Source organism: Eretmochelys imbricata, chromosome 24 (genome assembly GCF_965152235.1).
Source record: "Eretmochelys imbricata isolate rEreImb1 chromosome 24, rEreImb1.hap1, whole genome shotgun sequence".
Taxonomy (NCBI): domain Eukaryota; kingdom Metazoa; phylum Chordata; order Testudines; family Cheloniidae; genus Eretmochelys; species Eretmochelys imbricata.
Genome location: NC_135595.1, coordinates 12,473,775 through 12,481,705, shown reverse-complemented (window position 1 = coordinate 12,481,705; position 7,931 = coordinate 12,473,775). Strand labels below are relative to the sequence as shown.

At 48.8% G+C, this 7,931-nt stretch overlaps 1 pseudogene; it reads left to right on the top strand.

Annotated features, from left to right (window-relative positions):
* The first annotated feature begins 468 nt into the window (after positions 1 to 468).
* LOC144279933 (serum amyloid P-component-like) lies at positions 469 to 7,566 on the top strand (annotated as a pseudogene).
* The last annotated feature ends 365 nt before the right edge of the window (positions 7,567 to 7,931 follow it).

Below are 7,931 nucleotides of genomic sequence, written 5' to 3'. Positions count from 1 at the left end.
CAGAGCTTTGGCTTGGGGATGGGGCTTGGGGGAAAGGCTCAGCTAAATGGGGAGCACCTCTCACTGCCAGGACATGCCGCGTGGTGTTTGTGAGTATTTCTCTTTCTCTCACTCACAGTCTATGTAACGGGCAATGAGTACAACAAATACTGAGACTGCTGTGTGCATGAGGAGTGTCTCTGTCAGTGGGCACAGCTGGCTAGGCTGGGCCCCACCCTGCACAGGAAGGGGTTGATAATGGCCATTGCCCCATGAACAGCATGAAATTAGCTTGAACAGGCAATTCCAGACTCCGCCCCAGAACGGGATTGGTTGGACATGTTTCCTCTTCCACCTCCGCTCAGGGATAAATCAGGTCCCTGCGCCGCGGCAGGTTTGGGGGCAGAGCAGCCCAAGGCTTCCCATCTCCCTTCTCCACATTGCTGCCCCTCTGAGTCTCCCCTCTGGGTCGCTCTGCAGGTGAAGAACATGGAGAAGCTGCAGCTTTGACCCCTCGTCCTTGCTGGCCTCTTGGGAGCCATCGCCCAGGAAGATCCTGCTGCACAGGGTGATCAGGCCGGAGTTGGTTAGGGCTCTAGACTTAGAGACTTCAGTTAAATCTTGAGTTAGGTGAGCTACCAGGGGGGCATTACAGACTCAAATCAGACTACAGAGAAGCACAAGCAAATCTCTCCGGTGCAGGAAAGACCCCTGCATTTTGTCAATCTTGGGGCAAATGCTGGAAGACTCATACTGCGCTAGTTAAATGTCTTGTGAGTTTCTAATAATTACAGATGGCTTTCTAACATAAGGCAACTTTGTACAGCATCTTCCAGTGGCTAACGGTGAATTAATTGGTCGCTGCTCAAAAAGTGATAGTCTGGATGCAAATGATCACAACCTAATTGCTACATTTGTTATTTGCAAACACAATACAGTCATAAAGACATTTGGCACCCTAAAGAGGCCAATTTTCCAAATGTGAAAACAATCATGAGCTAAATTGATTGGGAGGAAAAAATTAAAAGGCAAAATGTGAGCAATAATTGGGGGTTGTTTAGAATCTTTTGTTAGATTCTAAAAAGTCACAGTTACAAAGAAGACTAAAAAAAGCATCCTGCATAAAAAAGGAAGTGAAAGCAGAAAGGCACAGGTTTTAAAAACAAGTTTGCAGAGGCGAGCCAGAAACATTATAACAAAGGTGGGGCAGAAGTGTCTGTCTAAGACCCAATGTTCCGAAGTGCTGTAAGAGCCATGCTGTAAGGGGCCAGATGCGCTGCATCCGAGAGTGCTAAAGGAGTTGGCTGATGTGATTGCAGAGCCATTGGCCATTATCTTTGAAAACTCATGGCGATCGGAGGAGGTCCAGGATGACTGGAAAAAGGCTAATGTAGTGCCCATCTTTTAAAAAGGGAAGAAGGAGAATCTGCGGAACTACAGGCCAGTCAGCCTCACCTCAATCTCTGGAAAAATCATGGAGAACGTCCTCAAGGAATCAATTCTGAAGCACTTAGAGGAGAGGAAAGTGATCAGGAACAGTCAGCATGGATTCACCAAGGGCAAGTCATGCCTGACTAATCTAACTGCCTTCTATGACAAGATAACTGGCTCTGGGGATGAGGGGAAAGCAGTGGACGTGTTGTTCCTTGACTTTAGCAAAGCTTTTGACAAAGTCTCCCACAGTATTCTTGCCAGCAAGTTCAAGAAGTATGGGCTGGATGAATGGACTGTAAGGTGGATAGAAAGCTGGCTAGATCGTCGGGCTCAACGAGTAGTGATAGAATCATAGAATCATAGAATATCAGGGTTGGAAGGGACCTCAGGAGGTCATCTAGTCCAACCCCCTGCTCAAAAGCAGGACCAATCCCCAATTAAATCATCCCAGCCAGGGCTTTGTCAAGCCTGACCTTAAAAACTTCTAAGGAAGGAGATTCCACCACCTCCCTAGGCAATGCATTCCAGTGTTTCACCACCCTCCTAGTGAAAAAATGTTTCCTAATATCCAACCCAAACCTCCCCCACTGCAACTTGAGACCATTACTCCTTGTCCTGTCCTCTTCTACCACTGAGAATAGTCTAGAACCATCCTCTCTGGAACCACCTCTCAGGTAGTTGAAAGTAGCTATCAAATCCCCCCTCATTCTTCTTTTCTGCAGACTAAACAATCCCAGTTCCCTCAGCCTCTCCTCATAAGTCATGTGTTCCAGACCCCTAATCATTTTTGTTGCCCTTCGCTGGACTCTTTGCAATTTATCCACATCCTTCTTGTAGTGTGGGGCCCAAAACTGGACACAGTACTCCAGATGAGGCCTCACCAATGTCGAATAGAGGGGGACGATCACGTCCCTCAATTTGCTCGCTATGCCCCTACTTATACATCCCAAAATGCCATTGGCCTTCTTGGCAACAAGGGCACACTGCTTACTCATATCCAGCTTCTCGTCCACTGTCACCCCTAGGTCCTTTTCCGCAGAACTGCTGCCTAGCCATTCGGTCCCTAGTCTGTAGCTGTGCATTGGGTTCTTCCGTCCTAAGTGCAGGACCCTGCACTTATCCTTATTGAACCTCATCAGATTTCTTTTGGCCCAATCCTCCAATTTGTCCAGGTCCCTCTGTATCCTATCCCTGCCCTCCAGCGTATCTACCACTCCTCCCAGTTTAGTATCATCCGCAAATTTGCTGAGAGTGCAATCCACACCATCCTCCAGATCATTTATGAAGATATTGAACAAAACCAGCCCCAGGACCGACCCCTGGGGCACTCCACTTGACACCGGCTGCCAACTAGACATAGATCACTACCCGTTGAGTCCGACAATCTAGCCAACTTTCTACCCACCTTAGAGTGCATTCATCCAGCCTGTACTTCTTTAACTTGCTGACAAGAATACTGTGGGAGACCGTGTCAAAAGCTTTGCTAAAGTCAAGAAACAATACATCCACTGCTTTCCGTTCATCCACAGAACCAGTAATCTCATCATAGAAGGCGATTAGATTAGTCAGGCATGACCTTCCCTTGGTGAATCCATGCTGACTGTTCCTGATCACTTTCCTCTCATGTAAGTGCTTCAGGATTGATTCTTTGAGGAACTGCTCCATGATTTTTCCGGGGACTGAAGTGAGGCTGACTGGCCTGTAGTTCCCAGGATCCTCCTTCTTCCCTTTTTTAAAGATTGGCACCACATTAGCCTTTTTCCAGGCTGATCAATGGCTCCATCTCTAGTTGGCAGCTGGTATCAAGCAGAGTGCCCCAGGGGTTGGTCCTGGGGCCAGTTTTGTTCAATATCTTCATTAATGATCTGGAGGATGGTGTGGATTGCACCCTTAGCAAGTTTGCAGATGACACGAAACTAGGAGGAGTGGTAGATATGCTGGAAGGTAGGGATAGGATACAGACAAATTAGAGGATTGGGCCAAAAGAAATCTGATGAGGTTCAGTTCAACAAGGACAAGTGCAGAGTCCTGCACTTAGGACGGAAGAATCCCATGCACTGCTACAGACTAGGGACCAAATGGCTCGGCAGCAGTTCTGCAGAAAAGGACCTAGGGGTCACAGTGGACGAGAAGCTTGATATGAGTCAGCAGTGTGCCCTTGTTGCCAAGAAGGCCAATGGCATTTTGGGAGTATATGTAGGGGCATTGCCAGCAGACTGAGGGACGTGATCATTCCCCTCTATTCAACATTGGTGAGGTCTCATTTGGAGTACTGTTTCCGGTTTTGGGCCCCACACTACAAGAAGGATGTGGAAAAATTTGGAAAGAGTCCAGCAGAGGGCAACAAAAATTATTAGGGGACTGGAACACATGAGTTATGAGGAGAGGCTGAGGGAACTGGGATTGTTTAGTCTGCGGAAGAGAAGAATGAGGGGGGATTTGATAGCTGCTTTCAACTACCTGAAAGGGGGTTCCAAAGAGGATGGATCTAGACTGTTCTCAGTGGTAGCAGATGACAGAATGAGGAGTAATGGTCTCAAGTTGCAGTAGGTGAGCTTTAGGTTGGATATTAGGAAAAACTTTTTCACTAGGAGGGTGGTGAAGCACTGGAATGCGTTACCTAGGGAGGTGGTGGAATCTCCTTCCTTAGAGGTTTTTAAGGTCAGGCTTGACAAAGCCCTGCCTGGGATGATTTAGTTGGGGATTGGTCCTGCTTTGAGCAGGGGGTTGGACTAGATGACCTCCTGAGGTCCCTTCCAACCCTGATATTCTATGATTCTTTGTGTATGCTGACAGTGTCCTGAACGTGGGGCTGCCTCACCAGGGCCAGGGTGGTACAAAGCTGAGGTCACCTGGTCAAGGGGCTCCAGAGATGTGGTGTCAGGGTAGAAGGAACCTACCAGTAGAACTTCCTTGTTCTAATAACTTGTTTTTTCACATATCTGTGGGAGGCTGAAACAATGGCCCTGATCTGCCCCAGACTGGGATAACCAGATCAGATTTGAGCTCTGCTTCCCCAACACAGAGCTGGGCACTAGCTATTGTTACAAAGTTATTTGCTAGTCTGTCCTGCTCTAAACATTGGCATGTATCTGCAACATGTGCCAGAGGAGTGATTAGCATGTGCATGGTGAGATGGAGGATGTCAGGCCTGGGGTGCTGTGTGGTGGTACTCAACTGTGTTGCAGAGAGGTGTCTATGGTGCAGTCACTGGGTGACTTAGGGGCCCAGGTAGTACACTATGCTCCCAAGAGTGCTGTGTTCTAGGCCTGCCCTTCGCAAGTTTCTGCAAATGTTGCTGTGTGTGTTACTACTCAGCATGTTTAGCTGGACCTTAACCAATCATTTTACTAAAATTTTACTACCCAATCCTAATACAGTGTAACAAAATTCTTTAACCAATCCTACCCCACCACCTTAATTGATTTACACCTAGCAAAATTAATTATGTAACAGACAGAAACAATCAAAGAACAGGAGTGGGGTGGGAGGAGGTATTGTTTCATATTCTCTGTGTATATATAAAGTCTGCTGCAGTTTCCACGGTATGCATCTGATGAAGTGAGCTGTAGCTCACGAAAGCTCATGCTCAAATAAATTGGTTAATCAAAGAACAGACAGAGATCATACAGACAAACAATAGGGAAGTAGGGACCATAAAGACAAAACAATAAAGAAATCAGAATTTCACAACCACAACTCTTGATAAGTTATTCTTGCCAGACAGAATACTATCAACCTAAGTTTTCTTTAGCCATCTTAAGATCGGTTTCTTTATCTGGTGATAGTGGGTGCTATTAGGACAGGATCTCCTTCTTAACAGCCCAATATTACACTGTTTTAATGTAATTTTGATGGAATGTGAGGATGTGACTTCCTGCTTCTTAACAAGTGGCTGCTGCTCTTCTAATCTGGCTGCAGACAAAGGCCTTAGTTTTCAACTGGAACACCTGGTCAAAAAGGGACCATGGCGGCCATTAAAAGTCCGGTCAGTGGTGCTGCCGGGCTAAGACAGGCTAGTCCCTACCGGTTCTAGCACCATGCTGCACCCCAGAAGCAGCCAACAGACACATTTTTGTCCCCTGCACAAATTCTGCCCATTCCTTCCCTTTGATTTGCCCCCCTCTTCCCACCTTCTGCCTTCCCCTCCTCCCCCAAACCCGTTTATAGCAGGGAGCAGGTTCTGATAGCAAGTGAGGGCAGAGTGATGGCAGTGGCTTCAGCAGATATCACAGAGCATCCTCAGATTGCTGTAGCCTGCTCAGTCAGAGCAAAGATGCAGATTAGCTATGGTTCAGGCTTTCTGTTCAAACGCTGATTTTAATACTCTAAAATCCACACGCCTCGGGTCCCATTTTCAAAAGTGACAAGGCCCTTAGGACCCTGAGTCTAACGGAGAGTCAGTCATGTCTGTGGCTCAGTGACACATCTAAAAATGGGATTTAGGCTCTTAAATCACTTAAGTGCTTTTGAAAATTTTACCCTGATCTTGATGTAAAGATTCTGGGGGTAGAAAATTTACTGCACTCCTTAGTAAGCTGTTCCCATGGCTAATCGCCCCACTGTTCAAAATGCACATTTTATGAGACACGGTTGTGACAAGCAGGCTCACAAGCAGATAAGGGGGCACCACTTTCCACCCTTAATCCGAAGGGTTTCACACACAACCTAGAGCCACTGAGCAGGTCTCCCAAGTTAAACGCCATTGAGCATGGTCATGGAGCAATATGAGGGGGTGTTCACGCCACACTAGCCCACAAAGGGTTAATGTGGCTCGGCAGATTTAAGTAACCTTATAAGCCCACCTCTCTTAGGCTTCTGCTCCCACACCCCACTGGGTACCCCCTTCCTTCAGGGTCAGGATCCCAGGGCTTCTCCTCTCCCCCCAGGTCACCTCCTTTCCCCCTCTAAGCCCAAAAAGTGACTTCAGGCTTCCACGCTGCATCCCCCTTTCTGCTGCCAGCTTCCTGGCTTTATAGGAGCCTTGCCTGCTCCTGCTCAGCTGGGCTCCATCCTCAATCAGGGCTTGTCCATCAAGCCTAACTCTCCCTCAGATGGGTTTAATCAGGTTATTTAACCCTCTCTGAGCCACATTAACCCTTTGTGGACTAGTGTGAGGTGAACACCCCATTGCAGGACGGCGCTTCTAAACCTCCTGCCTTCTGGGTAGTCCATGGGAGGGACTCAGATGGCATGAGGGATAAAGGAGGGATTTACGGGAGTACGGACTGTCCATTGGTCAAAAAGGGTTGAGTTGGCATTTGGCAATGACTGCACAGCCTGCTCTCTGATTGGCCGGGGGAGGTGTGGGCCATACTTTGTTCACGCTTTGACACGCGAGGGTTGTTGGGTAGAGCGGTGTGGAAGTGGAAGAGCAGATGGTGCTGAGGGCCAAGACTGAGGAGTCCAGGGCAAGCTGCAGAGCGGCACAAGCACTGGAATGAAGAGCAGAGTCTGTAGCGAGGGGCCTGAGTAGTGATACCATCACACCAGTACCAACACCTAACATGTCTTTCATCTCTCCCAGACCTTTATCGAAAGGTGTTTGTCTTCCGGAAGGACCCTAGCAATGCCCATGTGGTCGTGAAGCCGGAACCGGAGTGGCTGCTGCAGAACTTCACCATGTGTCTGAGATCCTTCACTGATCTGACTCGGCCATACAGCCTTTTCTCCTACGCTACCAAAGCCCAGGACAACGAGATCCTGCTCTTCAAACCCAAACCCAGGGAGTACGGACTATACGTGGGGGGGGGGGAGGAATCTGTGACTTTCAGAGTCCCAGAGAACCGTATGGACTGGGAACACGTCTGTGCCGGCTGGGAATCCATCATGGGCATAGCCGAGTTCTGGGTGAACGGGAAGCCCTTACCCAGCAAGGGCCTGCAGAAAGGCAACTCTGTCAGTGCCAAGGCTGTAATCATCCTGCGGCAGGAGCAGGACTCCTTCGGAGGCAGGTTTGATTTATATAATTCTTTTACAGGTGAAATGAGTGACGTGTACATGTCGGGGTATGGTCTGTCACCAGGTAAAATGAGAGGTGCATATCAGTCTCTGCAGCTGCCCCCCTGCGCCCTGGGCTGGAGGAACTTACGCTATGAAATAAAAGGTGATGTGGTTGTGAAGCCCAGACTGAGAGACACGCTGATCATATGAGCACAGGCTGCATTTGGTCACAGTGCAGCCAGGGCCGGCTCCAAGCACCAGCGAAGGAAGCAGGTGCCTGGGGCGGTCAATAGAAAGGGGCAGCACTCCATCCGTCATCGGGGCGGCATGTCTGGGTCTTCGGTGGCAATTCGGCAGCAGGCCCTGCAGTCCCTCACTTCCTCTTCGGCGGCACTTCGGCAGCAGCTCAACCAGGCTTGGTTTTTTTGGGTTTTTTTCTTCGTCGCTTAGGGAGTCAAAAAAGCTAGAGCTGGCCCTGGGTGCAGCCCCAGCCCAAAGCCATGGAGCTCCAACTCTGGCTGTCTCATTTCAGAGAGGCTGACCTCGCCCAGGGTGTGCTCTCTGCGTCTAAACCA